We start from the raw sequence: 21,135 nt of genomic DNA, 5'->3' as shown, positions 1-21,135 counted from the left end.
ACCATACTTATTCAAATAAGACCACAGTCACCATTTGAACAGTTAAAACATGTTTACATTTATTGTAACACTACTGGTCTATTACCAGGTTAAAAAAGTACGCCAACCATCCAGGGTGAAAATCCTCAGAGATTTTCCACTTCTAATTCTACTACTAATCATTTAACCTGTATTGGCCTCACTTTCCTTATAACGTCATGGAATTTGCTTCAGTTGAACTATAGGTTTTAAAAGAAACTTTTGCTCATAAAAAATATTTACTTCTTCACCATTACTTTTTTCAATCCCTACCATGTTTTCTCTACTGCCATACTTTCATGTAAATTTGGAGTACTAACTTAGAATTGAGCAAAAGCAATAGATTTCCAAAATCAGGAGACTGCTGCGAATCACGTTCAATAAGAGAAGAAAAGCAAATGAATTACAGCCAGCGTTAGGCTCTCGAACTGAAATTACAAGCACTCTGAGGAGTAATTATAGTATGTGGTCTAAGTGTCCTGCTGCTCAGTCCCATTAACACTGCAGACCCTGCTGAATTATGAAAACGTTCCTAAGATCTAACATTTTTACAAAAAGATGCCGAAACCAAATCCCCAAAATACTCCCTTGATAAACAAAAAGGTTATATGAAACTCAATATTTATATTGTAGTCTTAAGAAAACTTTAGGACATACAGATATATTTCACATGTTAAAAATGGTGAGAAGTCTGGTATTAAAACGAACAGGGAGAGCAAATGAAAACTCCATTAAATAGATCTGATTTTAAATTCCATCACCAACAAAAAATGACTCTGGTACTCCCAAAGTAATAAAGCCCAGAGTTCCTTCTGTGCAGCTCAAGAATGCAGACCTGGGGCAGGCAAAAGTTACAGAAAGTTTGGTTTCATCTTAATATAAGGGGGTGGGAGAATGCTTCATGAGATAGAACGCTTCTAGCGACTAAACACATTCAAACAGGGGAGAGATAGCTTCCAGTTAGCCATTGTAGACAAGGTTTCTGACTAGAGGGTCTCAATGCTTTTTCCCCACCCTCAAGATTGTATAATTCTGTGCGTCTGTAACCTTTGTAGTGACCCTGCAAGAAAATTTGAGACGCAAACTAAATCTGTTAATATACTCTGAATATCAAGTCCCTATTAAGCTTTTCTTTAAAAGCTCTTCATGAATGTATCATAATCACTTACTCATAGGCCCTCACATTCGGAGTTTCCTAAGTCTCAAACATGCTCTCCCTCTTTCTCTTTCCCAGTAAAACCTGGATATACTATAGGTCATCATTTTGCATTACCTTCTACAGGAATTCTTTCCTGTCCCTCCCCCATCATGGAGACTGTGTTAGGTGTCCTTCCATGTGTTTCCACAGAACATGCATCAATCCCCTATGGCACTGCTCTTCATATTGTGTTGTACTTGTTTCCCTCACTAGACCATAGGCTCCCATAGGTGGTAGCTGTGATTACAATTACATGTATCCAAAAAATTAGTCCTGTGAAAGCACCAGTTCAAGAATGTTGATATGACTTTAAGAAGATTATTTTTTGAAATAAATTTGAAATGTTTTTGATAAAAAGCTGGTGATACAGAGCTTAAGCAAATTTATTTACTGAAGGACATCACAGAGCCATGAAAGTATTTTATATTCTGTGAATTTATTATTAAGAGGGTAAATGGGGCTTCCCTGGTGGCGCAGTGGTTGGGAGTCCGCCTGCCGATGCAGGGGACAGGGGTTCATGCCCCGGTCTGGGAAGATCCCACATGCCACGGAATGGCTAGGCCCGTGAGCCATGGCCGCTGAGTCTGCGCATCTGGAGCCTGTGCTCCGCAATGGGAGAGGCCACAACAGTGAGAGGCCCGTGTACCGCAAAAAAAAAAAAAAAAAAGAGGGTAAATGGATGTAGAATTTTTCAACATTATTTTACCTTAAACTAATTTTTTTTTCATGGAGCATCTTGTAAGTATAGGGTTCCTCCTCATTTATTTTAGAGAACACTGAATCATTTCATTCTACCTGGATAGTATATGGCAGAGTAGACATGTAAGAAAAACGAATTACTTTAGTTATTAAAGTATAAACTAACCAGCTTTCAGGTTTATGATAAGTGTCACTCTACCTGCCCCAAATTATTTTTTAGATTAAAGGGACTTTGTGATCATCTTCTTTATTCTGATTGCAGGAATCCTATTTCTGGTACACTTAGTCATTTAACTCCTATCAGAATAACTCAGGCACTGGAGACATCATACCTACATGAGGCTATATGTTCCATTATTAGATAGCAATTGTATAACAATTCTTTTACATTGAACTTATCGCTGAATGCTCCTAACTTTAGTGCACCGATTGGAGTGCTTCCTTTTCAAACAACCAAAAAAAGTTTACACTTTCTTCTGCAGGACAACTTCACAGGCATTCCTTTTAGTTTTCTCCCCTCTGAGCTAAACGTCTTAGCTCTCTTATTCCTACTGCCATGTGGTTCCAAGATTCCTTTAACAGCAATCTTGTTATAAAATTTTAGTTTATTGATTCTGATATATTCTTCCAAAGCATACTTCAAGTCAAGGTTAAGAAAGAATTTTAATATTTTAGAAAGAAAGATGCCATGGCTCAGTCCTGTGTTATTTATTTCACTCATATTGTTCTTGTTTCCCAGAATGCTTTTTCTTCTTCCCTTCACCTTTTCCAACATTATTTACCCTTTGAGATAAAGCTCAACCCCACTGCATGCCCAATTAGTTTAGCTGTAATTTCTTCCCTCCTGTTCTCAGATATATCATTTAAGATTCATACTCTATTATCACAATTCAGCTTCCTAATTTTCTGTATTATTCACTGACGTTCCATGTGTATTTTTCTTTATTCACTAAGAAGTTGTAAGAATTGTGAGGGCAAGTACTTTACTATCTATTTCTCTAGAGCACTTTGAAAAGTGCTCACATACATGAAAACTATCGATTAACCAGTTGCCTGAAAATGTTGATACACAGTTAAATGCAGATTTCTATGGCTATAGCCCTTATGAACTCCCTTCCTCCTTGGTATTTAGAGGGCTAAGGTAAAAGGCACTGGGCTAGGGCTTCCCTGGTGGCGCAGTGGTTGAGAGTCCGCCTGCCAATGCAGGGGACACAGGTTCGTGCCCCGGTCCGGGAGGATCCCACATGCCGCGGAGCGGCTGGGCCCGTGAGCCATGGCCGCTGGGCCTGCTCATCCGGAGCCTGTGCTCCATGGCGAGAGAGGCCACAGCAGTGAGAGGCCCGCGTACCGCAAAAAAAAAAAAAAAGAAAAAAAAAAAAAAAAGGCACTGGGCTAGATAGAATCAGTTGTTATGCAGCTTGCTTCCTGACCTTCCAAGCTTTTCTCTTAACTTGGAGGGAGGGTGGTGTACTGAAAGCCTGAAAATGACACTTCAAGATTCTCTTGTCCATTCCCTAATTGGTTCTGTAAATGGGAAGCATTGGTAGGAATTTAGAAGGCAGAGTGAGTCCAAAGTCATTCTGTTTTCAACACTTGAAGTAGCAGAAAGGTAACTACTAGGGAAGTGTAGACTCCAGCATTTTCAGGTGCCAACAACGAAGATGGAAGCAACCCCATTACAGAAGCAGTGCTACAGCTTAGCTGTGCCCAGGCAGAAACAATTCCCTGATTTGAGGTAACACCCACTCTTTCCCTTTCCTGCCCATCTATCACTTTTGTAAATGTTTCTCTGCATTAAAAACCTCTCTTTTGAGGGTATACACATGGCCAATAAACATATGAAAAGCCATCAGGGACATAAAAATTATAACCATAATGAAACACCACTTAATAATCCCCAGAGTAGCCATCAGAAAATACAGAAATAAAAGGAAAAAATACCAAGTGTTGCTGAGGACGTAGAGCAACAAAAATTCTCAAGCACATCTGGTGGAATGTAAACTTGGTACAACCTTTTTGGGAACCTATTTGGCCAGTTTCTACTCTGACTTAGAAATTCCACTTCTAGGTCTATGTTTATTATAAATGTGTACAAATGTTAGCCAAAAAAAAACATTTAATAGAATGTTCATCGCATACTATTTGTAATAGCTGAAACCTGGATATTACTCAAATCTTCATTAACAGTAGTAAGATAAGTTGAGGTATGTTCACATAAGGGTATACTATACAGCAAGTATAATGACTTTACAATTACTGTATGTGCAGCGATATGAATGAATCACAAAATGTGGAGCTACAGAAGTCATACATCAAAGTGTACATAGTGTATTATCCCTTTCATATAAAATAAAAACAAGTATTCTCTGCTGTAAGAAGTTAGGATAATTGACTACCTTTGGGGGAAGCAGCAGAGGGTCTACTTGGGGTGCTAGGGATGATCTGTTTCTTTATCTGGGTGCTAGTGACAGGGGTATTCAGTAGGTGAAAATTCACTGAGCTGTACAGAGAAGTGCACATACTGTACTTCAATACAAAGTTTTTTTTGTTTTGTTTTGTTTTTTTAAAGTTCTTGGTCTACTTCAGACCAGGATATACTAGTGACTTTGTCAGTGCATAGCTGGGATAATTTTAACCTGGAAAAACTGAAAGCAAATATTCTAAACATTTCTTTTGGCTATTGAAACAAACAAGCAAGCACTAATAAAGTTTCCTCAGAACATTTAACTATAAAATTTTTTATATTAATTATTTTTTTGAAAAAAAGTGTGGTTTCTGTTGTCTTGATTTAATGTACTGATATGTAGCTTTATTTACTTTCCAAGTTAATATATGGATTTCTTATGTACTCAAAATGAGTTTAGTCATGATTTACATAGAATAACTAAAAATTCCAGAACATATATGTTAAAATTTTCTACCAAAATTCATGAAGTATTCCAAATCACTAAGAAATAATGCAGGTTTTAAAATATATATTACAAATACCAGTGGCATTTTCACACACATTTTAAACACCCCACTGTCTCTTCTAGATATTTAAACGTTTTCATTCGTTATCATTATTTTCATGAAACCTCTTGAGTCTTTCACAGGAATAAAAATTTTCTGCTCCCAGACAAGGAAAAGGAGTTATTAAATAAAGTAGAACTTGAAGGGAGATCATTTGTTTTATTCCACTTTCATTACTAAATAAAATCCGGGGACTCAAGACTATTCAATGAATTTTTTTAAACATAAAGAGGCACATTGCCTAAGTACAATTACGATTGCTACCATGTTTCTTTTTGGAACTCCTCATTCATAGGGATGAGAACACACAAACAACATACAATAAAGCTCTGCAAGGTAATTATAGCAGGCAATGACCCAACTAGTCAATTTCTTAGCCGGTACAGAAAGTGCTCCAGCATAATGTGAACCATTATCATTTCAAGGGATCAAATCAAAAAAGAGATCCTATATAAAATGCAGGATGTGTTGGTCCCTGGATAGTAAAAAGAACCAAAAACATATAGATGAGGTTTCAGCAGGTTCAAGCTTTGTAGTGGATTTACAATTTATATGGCTAAAATGTAAAAATCCAATCTAATTCCTGAGTTTACCAAATAGTAAAAGAGTAATAAATCCCTTGTATAGTAAGTTCTTAAAGTTTTATCATTTACTATGTTTATCATCTTTAATTTTTTCAATGAGTATGTTCATATGTATTTCGAGGCTTGTAAAATTTGAAAGTATTTCTATTGCCTTTGCCCATGAAAGACACATTGTCTTGGCATGAAATTTTGGTATACCATTTTCCTCTCAAATTCTAATGAAATTTAGTGTTATAAAGGAGAATTCTGAGGTTGAACTCCGTGGCACTTTTAGGTACCTCTATATTCTTTCTAGAAACTTATGAGATTTCCCCCCTTTTCCTTACAATTAAAAAAATCCAGATGTGTCAGGATGGGTCTTTTCCTATTAATTTTACTTACAACGTACCATGTATCTTTCTTGGATTTTGTTTTTAGTTTATATTAAATTTGTGAGTAAATCATTCCTATGTTATACAAAACATAAAAGAAGCAACAGGTTCCTTTCAGTTTTATTTGAGAACATTCAGATAACTCTGCAGTCATCCTAGCAACACTGCCCTTCCCAACTTAACAATAAAAAACACATTAGTATCCCTTCCGTTCCTCTTATCATTTCTCAAATGCACTATTGTATTGGCATCCTAAACAATGTTTTTTGTTTGTTTCAAGTATCTCTTCAATTCATCATCTACATCAGCGTTTCTCAACCTTGGCACTGTCAACATTTGAGACCAGATATTTCTTTGCGATGGGGGCTGTGCTATCCACTATAAGATACTTAGAAGCACTCCTACTCCCTACCCACTCAATGACAGTACCCACCTCTCAACCAGCAGTGACAACCAAAACTGTCTCTAGACATTATCAGTTGTTCCCGGGAGACGAAATCACCCCTTTTGAGAATCACTGGTCTATAACTGCTAGAGTTGTCTTTCTGAAATATTCATTAGATTATGTATTTACTCTGCTGTTTAAATTATTCCTTTGAACAATTATCCTTCTTTAACTTTTAGATAAGCATGTTATCCAGGACTTTTGCAATAAGGCTCGATTCTTACTTCAAAAATGAAATCATTACATCATGCACTTTTGCGTCAACCACAAAGAACTACTTGTCTCTGAAACAATACACTCCAATCTTTGATGCTACTGTGTTTTTGCTCATGGTGATCCCTCTACAAGGATTGCCTTTTCTGCCATTTTTACTCAGAAAATTATGACTGACCTATTAAAACAATTTAAAATATCACCTCTGTGAAGTTTTTCTTTCATAGATACCTAGTGTTGAATATTGCACACATGTAGGAAATATTCTCATTATTTTTTGCCCAAATTTATTTTTAGTATTTGGAGCCTCAACAAAACTTTGTTATTTTAGAGAATACTACATAATGAAACCAACATTGTTCTATCAACTGTTAACCAGAAAAACAGAATCCACTACCCTTTAAGGACAGAATAATTTCTACCTAACTTTATCAAATTATACTTGCTCAGAGAGAAGCTCATCTGATGCATGTCTGCCCCCTCATAAAGCCTTCAGGCACAGTTTTTCAATTTGGCATTTCCACTCCCAGAAGAGCCAAGTTTCATCTGCACACTTGAAAATTTCACTGGGCTCTGTCTCTTCCAACTCATTTATAAGACCATTCGACAATATCAATCCCTAGTGAACTCAGGGAAAAATTCTGTAAAAAGCAGCACTTTATCTGAAAATATAACTGAGGTCACTAGTGTGCATATTTGCATTGAACAGCTACCACATGCTTTGAGTCAGCACTGCCCAGTGGAACTTTCTGTGATGATGGAAAAGTTCTACACTTGTGCTATTCAGTATGGTAGCCATACGTGGCTACTGAGCACTTGAAATGTGCCTCATTTGATTAATGAACCGAATTTTGAAGTTGTTTAATTTGAATTTATTTAAATTTTAATTTTAATTTGAATAGCCATATGCAGCTAAAGGGCACAGATTTGGGCCATGGGATGAAGACTCCAGGAGAAGGTGTGGGAAGAGGAGGGGACCAGGCATCTGGCCACTTTCCTGGTATGCCCAGTGAGCTGTAGAAAAATGCTACTTGTTTCTTTCTCAGGGTGAGGTATCTGTGACAGTTGATAAGGTGAAAAATGCAGGAATCAAGAACTGTAGAGACAGGTTGCTAGCAACAGCTAGAAGAAACTAGGACATGAAAACAAACCTCTCTGTTATTTTCTGTTGTCATCTTAAAAAAAAATCACCAAACTCTTTCTGGATTTTCATAAAAAAGAAATTTGGGATTTTTTTTTTTCCAATTACTCATCTGAGTGCTAGTGACAGATGAGTTCAAGGAGAAAAAGATAACTTTTACATTGCATCCTCCCACCTCTTATCTTGCATTATCAACTCCAGTTGGAGGTATGAAAAACAAGAAAAGTACGTCTGAGCTACAGTATACATAATTCAATTCAAAACCATCTCAGCAAGAACAGAACTCTTTTAGTTACGAGAAGTTGAGAAAACAAGAAAAAAAAGTTTCTGATTAAACTCGATTTATAGATGCATTACACACATTTCTGCTAAAAGGTATGATTTATTGGGGGTATTCTGAAACACTAAAGAGGAAAGATTAGTGTTTAACAAAGCTTTGCAGAAGAAAATGTTTTTGTAAACACTAAAGGGGAGAGAATAACAAAGTCCAATGAGTCCAATGAGATGAGCAGCAAGCACTTGACAAAGGTCAACAGGAAAAATGGCATGAGGGTCACAGAGTCAGAGAAGTAACTGGTGACCATTAAAAGCCCATGATTTAACATGACTAATGATAGCCTTTCCAATCTCTGATAAGGGAAGAGATATGGCTAAAATGGAACTTGAGATAGACAGTTCCTGTAGTTTTATTAACACGACTAAGATAAAGAGAGAATTACAAAGAGAATGTCTCAATAGTGCAGAGTCTAAAGAAAGGGCAAAAATATGAAACAGAAAAGAGAAAATTGAAAAGGCAGAGTAGTTTATAAATCAATTATTTCCCACAGCATATTTACTCATTTTAAGAAAACAAACCTGCTAACTGCACCATGATGTATTCTAATTTATCTCTCTTCTACAGTATAATTTCTCTAGCCATAATTTAAAATTTAATTATGTCCTTAATTAGCCATTTCTGCTCAAGGAGTGATATGCCCTTAGAGTGGCAGAATACGATTATTCATTCACCAAGTTCATGTTGAGCTTCTTTCATGTATTACTAGTGCTCCTTGGCTAGAGAGGTGACTTCCAGTGGGGTGATCATAAAGACTTCAGAGTGGAGGTGGGATGTAAATTGACCTTGATGGATACATAGGAAATAAGGCAAAATAACTCTGTATTTCCCTTCACTGTTACCCTGGGAAATTGTCCAACAGACCCATCCAACAATTATTTTTTAATTTTCTAAGAGGATACAACTTCGTTCAACATATTATCAACTATTATTTAGGGACCAGACTCTAAAGTTGTATGTTAACTTGCAGATTTTTTCTCGTAGAACAATCACCAGCTTTGTATCTCACCTAGAAATCTTATTCTAACGTTTTTCCCCTCACTCCCTATACTTAATTGGTTCCTCAAATGCTCTTCAAATTAGCTTCACCATCTTGTTGGTTCTCTCATTAATAAGTTAAATAAAGCTTTGGCACATGCTCATTTTGCACTTATATTAAGATCATGCATATAATTTTATAAAAATTACACTCTGAGGGCTTCCCTGTTGGCGCAGTGGTTGAGAGTCCGCCTGCCGATGCAGGGGACACGGGTTCGTGCCCCGGTCCAGGAAGATCCCACATGCCGCGGAGCGGCTGCACCCGTGAGCCATGGCCGCTGAGCCTGCGCATCCGGAGCCTATGCTCCACAACGGGAGGAACCACAACAGTGAGAGGCCCGCGTACCACAAAAAAAAAAAAAAAAATTACACGTTGACATTAGATAGGGGTTTAAAAAAAAAGAACAAAAGCAGTCAGGTAGAGGGAATTAAGTGATAAAATGAACAACTGGTATAGAAAAGAAAGATCAAGGAAAAGCCTTTTTCCCCTCACTAAATTCACTCAGTATCTAATCTGGATACACAGAATAGCTTGCTGCAATGACACTGGATGATCTATAGTTAGATGAGGCTAATATTTCATCCATATAATGTTACAAGGAGGAAGTCAAACACAAAATAATAAATACAATTTTTATATATTACAAAAAGAGTCAAAGAATTTATGCTGTTAAAGTAAGTGATTACTTGCAGAGTGAGGGGGCAGTAGCTGAAAGGGAGCATAAGAGGACCTGCTGGGGTGCTGGTAATGCTCTCTTTCTGATTACCGGTATGTGTATAGTTTATGTAAATTCATCAAGCTTAAGATAAGTGCATTTTTCTGAATGTCAATTCTACTAAAATAAAAAACTACCATACATATCATAAATGTTTGAAAATGTTCACAATAAAAAGAAGGAACAGTTTTTCTCTTTAAGATTCTGGATCTGCAAACTCCTCTGCATCATATTTATATTTGTCTGCTTCTATCACTACATATATGATGTCTACATGATTCCATAATTTCTTTCCCAAAGAACTGTCACCATTAATCCACTACTGTATGTTGTCTTCCTGTAAATATGTCACCTCCCTGGCATGAACCACACCCAAGATGTATGACCCTGGAATCACATTTTCAATTTCTTTAAAATGTCACAGGTGAATCCAAACATATTTCACTAGAAATATAAATGCAGAATCTTTCTAGTTTTCTATGATTTTCTCCCAATATTTTACAGCTGTCTTGTCACAACTGATTTGACAACAATATGTTTGGAGACAAGAAATTCATCATTTATTTCCAAAGTATATAACCTACTTTTCATAGGAAAAAAAGTTATTTTCAACTGATATTTCTCAATTGGTTATCATGTAATTAATTTTTGTATTTATAATAGCCACAGATAAAAATAGGTCTGGGTACAAACCTCTCTTTGTAACCATACTGCTCAACTGGCTGATGAAATGGAAGTGCAAAAAGCAGCTAGTCTACTACGTGTGTGTGAGGAGCTCATGATGAATACCACGCATGTATTTCAGAGAGCAGTATGGAGAGCATGGTTGAATCTGGTAAACTAGTTAAGTGGAGGTAGGTTAAGTGAAGATAGGTCAGGGACATTTCTGCCATAGTGCAGTTTTTGTTGCAAGAGCATAAGGAGAATTTGAAGTGATGTTCATAGTAACCTCAAGACCAGAACATGGAGGGCTCTAAATTATAGGCTATTGAGTTTCTGTATTATTTTTACTGCATCAAGAAACCAGGGAAGATTTTTGAGCAAATAAGTGACATAGTTAAAATTTTGCTTCAAATAACCTCATCTGGAAGCATTGTGTAAATAGGAAAGAATAAGAAGTTATCAGCCCATCCCAGGCATGAGGCTGTCCAGAGCGGGAGATAAGGAAGACTGAAATATATACTTCAATAGATGTGCCATTAGCGAAAATGACAAAACTTGGAAAGCAAACCCACATATAGTGATACATTATACAAATCAAGCAGGAAGAAAATATTTTCTCTAACTCCCTCAGGAATTCTTCCATGAATGAAAATATTAATAACTGACCAGTAATCAATTTCTTCAATGATAATAGCCAAATGTGCCAGTTCAATTATCTATTTATGTCAAACCAAAAACGCGGATACATGCCCTTTATTTTTCTTTAATTTTTACTGGAGTATAGTTGCTTCACAATATTGTGTTAGTTTCTACTGTACAGCAAAGTGAATCAGCCATACGTATACATATATACCCCCTTTTTTGGATTACCTTCCCATTTAGGTCACCATGCTCTTTAAACATTGTGTTTTTTCCAACTTTATAAAACTGAGTTGTTCTGTAAAGCATATTGGTTGGTTTTCTTTTTCTGCCCTAAATATAGTATGTTACAACTCCTTTTTTAATAGGTTGCTTTACTCAAGTACTTAAGTACATTGGTACTGTTTTCTAGTATCAATTAAAGTAGGAGGATTACTATTACTCATGTGACAATTAAAGAATGATGGGAAAATTTTAAAAAAAATACTGGTGTGCTTTTCCAATAGTTTCAAGTATGCTCCAAGAACAATTAGGCAACTAAAATTCCAGGTAAAATTAAAATGGCTGAATGTGTGGTATCACTACTCCATTAACTAAAATGGAACACATAAATTGAAGATACAAGTTTAAAAGAAGTCTGTCAGTGTCAAAGAGAAGGCCCTGTTACATTTTAAAATCTTAAAAGGTTGTCTGGAGGAAAAAATATGTAGGCAAAATGCCTCACACGGGGCTGGGCTCCTGTAGGGGTACTTCCTGTAGGGCTGGGCTGAGTTTAAAGATGTTTATCTTTCATTACCAATGTTTGTATTGCCAGTCTATTAAACTTTTTAGAGTTACGTCTGTTCATTGGACTTTTTTTTTTCAGCAAACTAAATGCGACATTTCCAAAGAAATTAATCTTAGTTCACTAAGAAGAGATAGAGTGACAATTTATTTTCAAATTCGTTACTGCTAGAGGGGAGAACTGAAGGTGTAAGGTGAGAAAGCACTGTTCTTAATCATTCCTATAATAAGGCGTAAGAGCCTGTGAAAGTGAAAAGAGAATAATATTACTCTTCTGGCTTTCTTTATATAACAAGATGCAGCTGGTCCCTAACAGTGTGACTCTTCTGAGCTGCCAGGGTTTTGCCTAGACTGAATCATGTTCCTCCAGAGCCCTGTTTTGTAAGCAGAAGCCACTAATAAAAGTGACCTTAATGGCTGATTTGGGTGCTTACAAGGCACCTGCATCCTCAGTGCACCAGCCACGAGCAGCAGCAAGCAGAGGCAGACTCTGCTGTGAGCATTAGGTGTCATTAACGGATCATTGAGCCAACAGATTATGACAGCTCCTTTGGAAAACTCCAGCTCCACATTAGCACACTCTGCCCAGGGAGTTAGAGAGAGACTTTAACAGCCCACTTAAAGAAATTCAAGAGGAAAAAGGGATGTGTTGCAGCAAAGTCAAAATAATAAATTATCTAAGAGACTACATACCAATCTTAAATAAACAAGGACTACTGCGGCAAAGGAAAATTATTTTAAAATACATTTTTGGTGTTATGATCTCCTTAAAACAAATATTTATCCTTAACAAATAAATGAATAAATAAGTAAAACTTTGTCAGTTTTCTTCTAGATGCTTAAACTATGCACTTTTCTCCCCTTTACTGTTGTAGTTATTTTTTGTTTTGTTTTTGCTTTAGTCTCCTTCTCTAAGTTACCAAACCACACAATGCTTTAACTCTTTTGGCCTAAGGCCATTCTGTGGCTAGGTCTTGTTAATATTTTAATCATTTCAAAGGTATTTTTAAAAATTCATGTTTAAGATTCTGTGCTAAGCCAAGTTAGGACTAACATGGAGAGGTTCATCTATTAAATAAATCAATGACTTGTAGACCTCTTGGTTTACCAGAGTGGAAATCTGCCATCTTCTACTTTTGTGTACCAAACATAATTTCCATGACTAATATCTGAACATGGGTGTGTGAAGGAAAACTAAAACTAGAGAACTTGATTAAAACTTCAGGAAAAGTTTACTAACTTTTCCTAATCACAGAACCTATTAATTTCCTTGTTTAATAATATTACTGGTTTAATAATAGCAACCTTTAGTAGTAGCCTGCTGCTGAGTGACACTATACTAAGTCTTTTACCATATTATTTTTATACCTGAAATAACTATACATATATGGCATTTTTACCATGTTATAAATAAGAGAAATGAGAGAAGGATCTTACCTAGTCTCATACTCCTAAGGAAGCTCCAGAGCAATATCCCCAGCCTAGTTTATGACATTGAAGTTTATGATTCTGAAGCAGGATTTACAGCACAGTTTAGTTGCATTCTTTTCTCTGTATCACTGCTTTAAAACAGTGGTTCTCAAGTTTGAGCCAGCATCAGAATCACCTGGAGGACTTGTTAAAACACAGATTGCTAGGACCCACCCCTAGTTTCTGACTCAGTAAATCTGGGGTAGTACCTAAGAACTTGCATTTTAACAAGCTCCCAGGTGATGCTAATATTGCAGGACCACACAATGGGAATAATTGCTTTAAAGCCATGTGAAAGGTGAATAGCAGTGAGTCTTCCTACCACCTGTTCAGATTAATCAAAATATGCCCTTTCTTGCAGCAATGTGTTTCATTATCTGTCTCTTACTTTAAGAGGATGCTGATATTCCTTAGGATAAAAAAAAGGGGGGGGGGGTGGCTGAGACTCCAGTTTTAAGCAATTCCTTTAAATGTCTTATGAAAAGTTTTTCAAAACTTTCTGATAGACTAAGTGGGGGCAAGTGAGGGCTAAGAATGAGGAAGTATGCATTTTATTTCGCTAGACACTGGGTTTTGTTATTGCTGTTTTTTGCTTTCCTTTTTTAAAATAAAGGAAATGATATATACCGATAAGTAGTATGTCAACTTAAATGTGTCAGAAGATAAAGCTTTTTTTTCCACTTTTACAAACATGAAATCAAGTTTGGGTCTTTTGAGCATGAGCTGGCCATTCTCCTTGATTGGAACCCTGCAATAAATGCTGTACTTTACCACAACCCAGTACCAGTAGATTGGCTTTACTGTGTGCAGGCAAGCAGACCCAAGTTTGGTTCGGTAACAACAGGTATTCAAGAAGACAGATAGGGTCAGAGGGGCAGGAATAGGGCAGCTTACACAAGGTTATATCTACACAGGCTTTGTTAGCTACTTCATCTGCTTCCCATGTTCTCCATTGTCTATTCAGAGGTAATTTCACTTTCAGAGAACAGAGCCTCAGCTACCTCTTCTAGTCTTACTAAGAAATGTATGAGATTTAAGTGTAACTACAACAAGGTCAAGTGGAGTACTTTCAATAGGAGGCAAAGTCTCTGGCCAGACTGAAGGCTATATAAAAGTATGGGGAAATGGCATATCATGTGGGAAACAGACAAGCAAATAAGTCAGCATTTACAGGCTTTAAGGTGGGGAAAAGAAAATCAAAAGTGTGGGGAGCCAATAGCTGAATGGTAAACTTCAAGGAAACCGAAACAAGTTGCAGGATAAAGTGCATAGTGATTCAGACAAAACTAGTAACACCTGAAGGAGCCTGGCCTTGTTTACTGACTGCAGCATTCAACTCTGGAAACAGTTCTCTCATGAGGCATTCAACTTTGTGTATTGAAATATTCATCATGCCTTTGTATAGATCCATATTCCTACCTTGTATTATTTTCATTTAACAGTTCTTATGCTGTGCACGTGTTGGTGCTGAATTCTTCCAGCTTTTCTCTGCCTGAAAAAGTCTTTATTTCACCTTCACTTTTAAATTTTTGCTTAGTACAGCATTCTAGGTCGACTTTTTTTTTTCTTTCCGTAGTTTAAAGATGTAGCTATCATCCATATCTTTGTTGCTTTGTATGTAACAAGTCTTCTCCCTAACCCCTGTTTCTTTTAAGATTTTTTTTCTTTATCACTGATTTTGGTCAGTTTGATTATATCATGTCTTATTGTAGTTTTCTTCATGTTTCTTTGAATTGGGTAGGTCATCTGGAATTGTCTCAGTTCACTGATGCTCTTTTTATTTTTTTAATAAATTCTTTTTGTTCTATTATGGATTGCTTCTGTTGCTTTCTTGAAGTTCACTAGTCTTTTCTTCTACAATGTTTAATCAGCCATAATCCCATCCTGTGTATCTTTTCAACTCAGATATTTTAGTTTTCATCTCTAGAAATCTGATTTGGGTCTTTTTATATTGTCCATGTCTTCACTTAATGTTTGAACATATGGAATGCAATTGTAACCACTATTTTAATGTCTTTGCCTGATAATTACAACATCTGTGTTAGTTCCGGGTCAGTTTCAGTTTATTGATTTTTCTCATTATGGAGCCTACTTTCCTTTTGTATACCTGGTTATCTTTGACCAGATGCCAGACACCATGTTTTTTTGGTCAATATATTTTTGTATTTCTTTACATATTTTTGAGCTTTGTCTGGAACATAGTTAAGTTACTAGGAAACAGTATCATTATTTTGGGACTTGCCTTTAAGATTCATTGGCAAGACCAGAGCAACCTTTAGCCTAGGGCTAGTTATTCCCCACTACTGAGGCAAGACCCTTCTGATACTCTATCCAATGACTTGCAAATTATGAGTTTCTCTAATCTAGCTGGTGGGAACAGGCACCATTCCCAGCCCTGTGTGTGTTCCACGTATTCTTTCTACTAATTCTTTCAGATGGTTCTTTCTTTGCCTCAGTAGTTTCCTTGAAAACATGTGTTGATCAATACTTACTAAACACAGGGGCTGCTCTGCAGATCTCTGGAGTTCTCTGTATGACAACGCTCTCTGGACCCTCTCATGTGAGGCATACCTTCTGAGGGTTTATCTCTCATCTCTCAGCGATCACCGTCCCTCACTGCCTGATATCCAGTGCCATGAAAAACCACTGTTTCATGTATTTAGTCTGCTGAAGTTTTTGGCTTTGTTTTTGGCTGTTTTTGGCAAGAGGGTAAATCTGTTTCTCTGTTTTGGACAGAAATAGAAGTCCCCCAGTAATGAATTCTTAACTTGTACTAAGAGTTAGTTAATGTTTAGTTCTGCTTGTGATAGGTTTATGTTTATTTCTGATTGATTTATATTTCTGACCCAATTTACATTATGATTTAAGCATTATCTTAATGTGGCCTCTACAATTACTGGAGAAATGGATTAAGTATTAGCTAAATATAGCACTCTTTAATTTGAAGGATTGTATTGGAGATTTGGAAAATAATCATTACAAATTCTGAACAATTGTTCATTTCACATGTCATCCTTTTTTTCTCAACTAGAGGGAATGTTAGCTACATAGTTATCATGTCTTAATAGATTAACTAGTTTTCTGCACAATTTTATTGATTAAATAATACTTTGACTTATGCATTTATTCTAGATTTCAGCTGTGGTTCTATATGCATATCATTTAAAAATTACTTTATCAGTATTTTAGAAACATATCAATTTAAATTATCTCTTCTGATAAGGTTCTCCCCATTTATACTGATTATAATTTGTAGAAGCAAATTTCGTATTGAAAATCAAGGAAACTCGCATGCCATGGTTAATTATGAAAGTTGAACTTCTAACATTTTATCATTACTGATTAGGAAATCTGCCTCTTAAAATTAGATATAAATTTGCAGTGGTGGAAACCAATGATGAGTGACAAAGAACTAACCTATTGTCTTTTCCTCTTTTCTGCTCTACCTAACATTATCATTAGAGAAAATTATTATTCACACCTTTTTTACATGGTATATAACATTATATACATTTGACATGGTGGTTTTTATTACTTATCTTCAGTAAAATAAAATAGTAGGCAAAATATTTTGCTGGAAATATTTAACAAAGTTTAAAAGTTTGTTAAAGTTTAACAGTAGTTGAAAACTGGAAGCCTTTAGTCTGGATTGAACCCTGAATGCTCAATCCTTGGCCATTCTTGTGGGTGTTTATTTTTTAAGTTGAATTTCAGTTTTAAAAAATGATGGTGATGGCTTTGAGAAAGCATAGTGGTTTAAAGCCAATAAGTTTATTCTCTAACTGTTCTGGAGATTCGGAAGTAGAAAATCAAAGTGTCAGCAAAGCTGTGCTCCCTCTGGAGGAAGACTGTGTTCCTTCTGCTCCTTCTCTCTTCAGGATCATCTGTTTCCTTGCCACCCTCATCTTCAAAAAGCCACCTATATCCTTTGGCTTACAGCTCCTTCCCGCTACTTCAAAGTGCGTTACTCCAACCTCTGGCTCCTTCGTCAAATCACTTTCTCTTTGACTTTCTTGCCTTCCTGAATTTTAGGAGGACCTTTTAAGTTACTTGGGATCACTGCAATAATCCAGGATAATTCCCTCATCTCAAAATATTTAATCTGATACATGGTGGGGGAGAATTATTCAGCCTGTCACAGCCATTCTCTCTCAGTTCTTTTCAGTCTTTTTCTTAATTATTATAAGAAATAATTATATAAGCTTACATAAGCTATCTGCTTATATAAGCTATCTGCCTAGCTCCTGTAAGCACTGATATTTGCAGAGCCTAATTTCCAAAAAGGCTATCTACAGTGATCATATTACTGAAGCAGCACAACTACAGTTAGAAGTTGGCTGTCAGACTCAGAAGACACAAATGGGTGTCAATAAAATACTACTTGCATTTAGCTTTAGTGACGAATGCAAGACAAGAAACACATTTGGTATGATACCTTCACCTCATCAAAAGGCCAACAGTTACCCAAGAACACAACTTCTTTTGCTCCCTCATCCACATGTGGCATGAAAGGCTGACAAGCAAAAGAGTCAACATGCGTGAGGGTCACCCTGACATAAACTGAAATTCTCAGAATACAGGTAATATATCTATTTTTTTTTAACAGAGCACCTAGTACTAAGACTATCATAATTTTGGTAAGTTGCATCGTTTGGAAAGTTTTGTGAAGGAAACACACTTGCTTTTTTTCTCCTCTTTTCCCTTCTTACTTCTCCTCATCATCGGCTATTATTTACTGAATAATCTATAGCTATTATTTACTGAACTCTTTGTCTTTACACTTGATGAGGTATATATATGCAGTTACCTAGTGCCATATCTACTTACATATTTTAATAGAGCTCTCAAATTTAACCTGTTCAAAACTGAAATCTCCCTCTATTTCTCCCAAACCTGATTCACCTGCTTCTCCCTTTTAGGTCACAGATAACTACATTCTTCCAGTGGCTCAGCATCCACGGTTTTTGTCATACCACACATATAGTCTGCCAGTAAATCTTATTAGCTTAACCATCAAAAAATATATAAAACTCCAAGGTAGGTCTGTTGCCCTCCCCACTAAAAAAACAAAGAGTAAGTTATTTCAGCTATTCCTTCATTTTCTTTTCCTAACTTTGTTGAACATGTACTTTCTTCCATAGTCATGCAGTAGAAAAGAACATGGGCTGTGGACCTGCATTTGAACCCCCTCCCCCAAACTGTAGAAAACTCTAGACCCTGATCACCTCTCATCTCTCCCAATGTCACAACTCTACACTAAACCACCATTATATCTTACCTGGATTATTACAAGAGCCTCTGTATCCCCTTCCTTCACCTTAGTCTACTATCAACACACCAACCAGAGAGGTCTTGGCTGATCATGTGTCCAAACACGTCCTTGGCTCAAACTCACTAATGGAATTCCATTCCTCTCAAAATAAAAAAGAGAAGGTCTTACAATGATATACAAGATCTGGCCCTGTTTTCTCTCTGGCCTCACCTGCTATATCTCTCTTCTTTGCTCTGTTCTAGCTGCACTGGCCTCTTTGATGCTGCCAGAACACTCTCAGACATGCTCCTACTTCGGGGCCTTTGCTTTCTTTTTCTCTCTGAAATGTCCTGCCCCTGATAGCTATATGACTCTTTCCCTCCCTGTTATGGTCTGAATTGTGTTCCCCTAAAATTCATATGTTGAAGTCCCAACCCTAGTACCTCAGAATGTAACCGTATTTGGAGAAAAGATCTTTTAAGGGCGATTAAGTTAAAAAGAGGCTGTTAGTGGTGGGGCCCCAACCCAATATGACCCATGTCCTTATAAGAAGAGGAAGAGGCAGAAGGGATGTGTGTGCACAGAGGAAAGTCCATGTGAGGACATGGCAAGAAGCCAGCCATCTGCAAGCCAAGGAGAGAGTCTTCAGGAGAAATCAAACCGGCTGACCCCTTGATCTTGGACTTCCAGCTGCCAGTACTGTGAGAAAATAAAAATTTTCTGCTTTTTAAGCTACTCGTCTGTGGTATTTTGTTATGGTGATCCTAACAAACTAATATTCTCTTTTACTTGGTCTTTGGTCAAAAGCCAGGTACTCTGTATGATCTTCCCTGTTACCTTATCTAAAATTTCCTACATACCCAGACACCTTATATCCCATTACCTGCTTTATTTTCCTTTTATCACATATGCAACATAACATGTATTCCATTTATTTATCTTGTTTATTGCCTGCCTCCTCTATAATGTGAGTTCAATGAGGAAAGAGATTTTGGGCCTTTTTAAAATGTTTTGTCCTGCTATCTCCCTGGAATCTAGAATAGCATCCTACACAAAATAAGACCTCGGAGATTTATTAACTTGGCTGTATGTCTACAAAAAACTATGGACTTACAGGAAAGACGAAATACAAAGCAACTGAAATCCATGTCATGAGAATAAAAATAGAGAGTAGAACTTAGATTTTTTAACTTTTACTGGTTAATCTCCAGACAGTCCCATTCTATAGGGAAAGAGAACATAAGCAGATATTTAGAATATGAAAAAAATGAGAGGTATAAAGAAAATAAGACTAGGATGCAGTGGGTATGTTGAAGGAGGACAGGTACATACAGTGACGTGTTATGAAAATTAGGCAAGGCTCCCTAGAGGAGAACGTTCTAATAGGATAAAACATACTTTGGAAAGAAAATTATTAGGTGTTGTCACAGGGCCTTATGTTTGAACTTTTGCATGTTTTCTTTTCTTTTTTAGTATATCAAAAGACAGAAGCACACAAAAATGATCCCTAGAAATTTTTCTTAGGGACCAAATATAAAGACAACATGACCCATTAGGCTTCGAGTGCTCAAAAATAGTTCAAGTGCCTCTAGCTTAGGAGGCATTCCTTGGCTTGGCTCTGTCACTTCCCGGTCATTTGATTAAAAATAATAAGTATCGTAAAATACACATCTTAACCACAGTTAGTTCAGTGGTATTAAGTGTATTCATATTTTGTGCAGTCATCACCAAGATACATTTCCAGAACTTTTTATCTTGCAAAACTGAAATTCTGTGCCCATTAAACACTAACTCCCCATTCCCTCCCTCTCCTAGTCCCTGGCAACCACCATCTCCCTGCTGTCTCTATGAATGCTGTCTCTATGAATTTACACTCTAGGTACCTCAGAAAAGTGTAATCATACAGTATTTGCCTTTTTGTGACTTTATATCACTTAGTATAATGATCTCAAGATTTATCCATGTTGTAGCATGTGTCAGAATTCCTGTCCTTTTTAAAGCTGAATAATATTCCACTGTATGTACGTACACATTTTGTTTATCCACTCATCTGTCAATGGACACGTGGGTTGCTTCCACTTTTTGGCTATTATGAATAATGCTGCTATGAACAGGAGACTACAAACATCTCTTCAAAGCCCTGCTTTCAATTCTTTTAGGTATATACCCAGAAGTGGAATTGCTGGATCATATAATAATTCTATTGTTAATTTTTTGAGGAATAACCATAATGTTTTCCACAGTGGCTGCACTATCTTATATTCCCACCAATAAAGCATGAGTGTTCCAATTTCCCCACATCTTTACCAGCACTTATTTTCTGTTGTTTTTGTTTTTTAATAGTAGACATTCTAATGGGTATAAAGTAGTACTGGTCATTTGATTCTGAATCTAACTTGTCTAAATTTCTGTTTCCTGTCTGTTTCATTTTTACCATATTTGTTTGAAAGGACCAAAAAGATGTACTACTAGTAACTACATATGAAATTCCTTTGTGAAACTTAAAAGTAAAATTGATTTTGAAAGGTTATTTTCTATTATCGAAATTGGTTAGATGGTC

The 21,135-nt window shown here is 36.5% G+C and overlaps 1 protein-coding gene across 49 annotated transcripts in view; it reads right to left on the bottom strand.

Annotated features, from left to right (window-relative positions):
• The window catches only part of LOC307184329 (teneurin-2-like), a 2,867,364-nt gene that overhangs the window by 2,474,633 nt on the left and 371,596 nt on the right, over positions 1–21,135 (bottom strand). Inside the window, exon 1 of one of the 49 annotated variants that reach the window (XM_079917784.1) lies at positions 1,923–2,831. The exons of the other annotated variants lie outside the window; for them this stretch is intronic. The gene's annotated coding sequence lies outside the window, so the exon portion shown is untranslated. Of the gene's footprint in view, positions 1–1,922; positions 2,832–21,135 lie in introns of those variants that run through there. 49 annotated transcript variants of the gene reach the window in all.

Source organism: Stenella coeruleoalba, assembly GCF_951394435.1.
Source record: "Stenella coeruleoalba genome assembly, chromosome: 3".
In the NCBI taxonomy this organism is placed as follows: Eukaryota; Metazoa; Chordata; class Mammalia; order Artiodactyla; family Delphinidae; genus Stenella; species Stenella coeruleoalba.
Note: the sequence above shows the minus strand (reverse complement) of the source record. Positions and strands in the feature narration are given on the sequence as shown.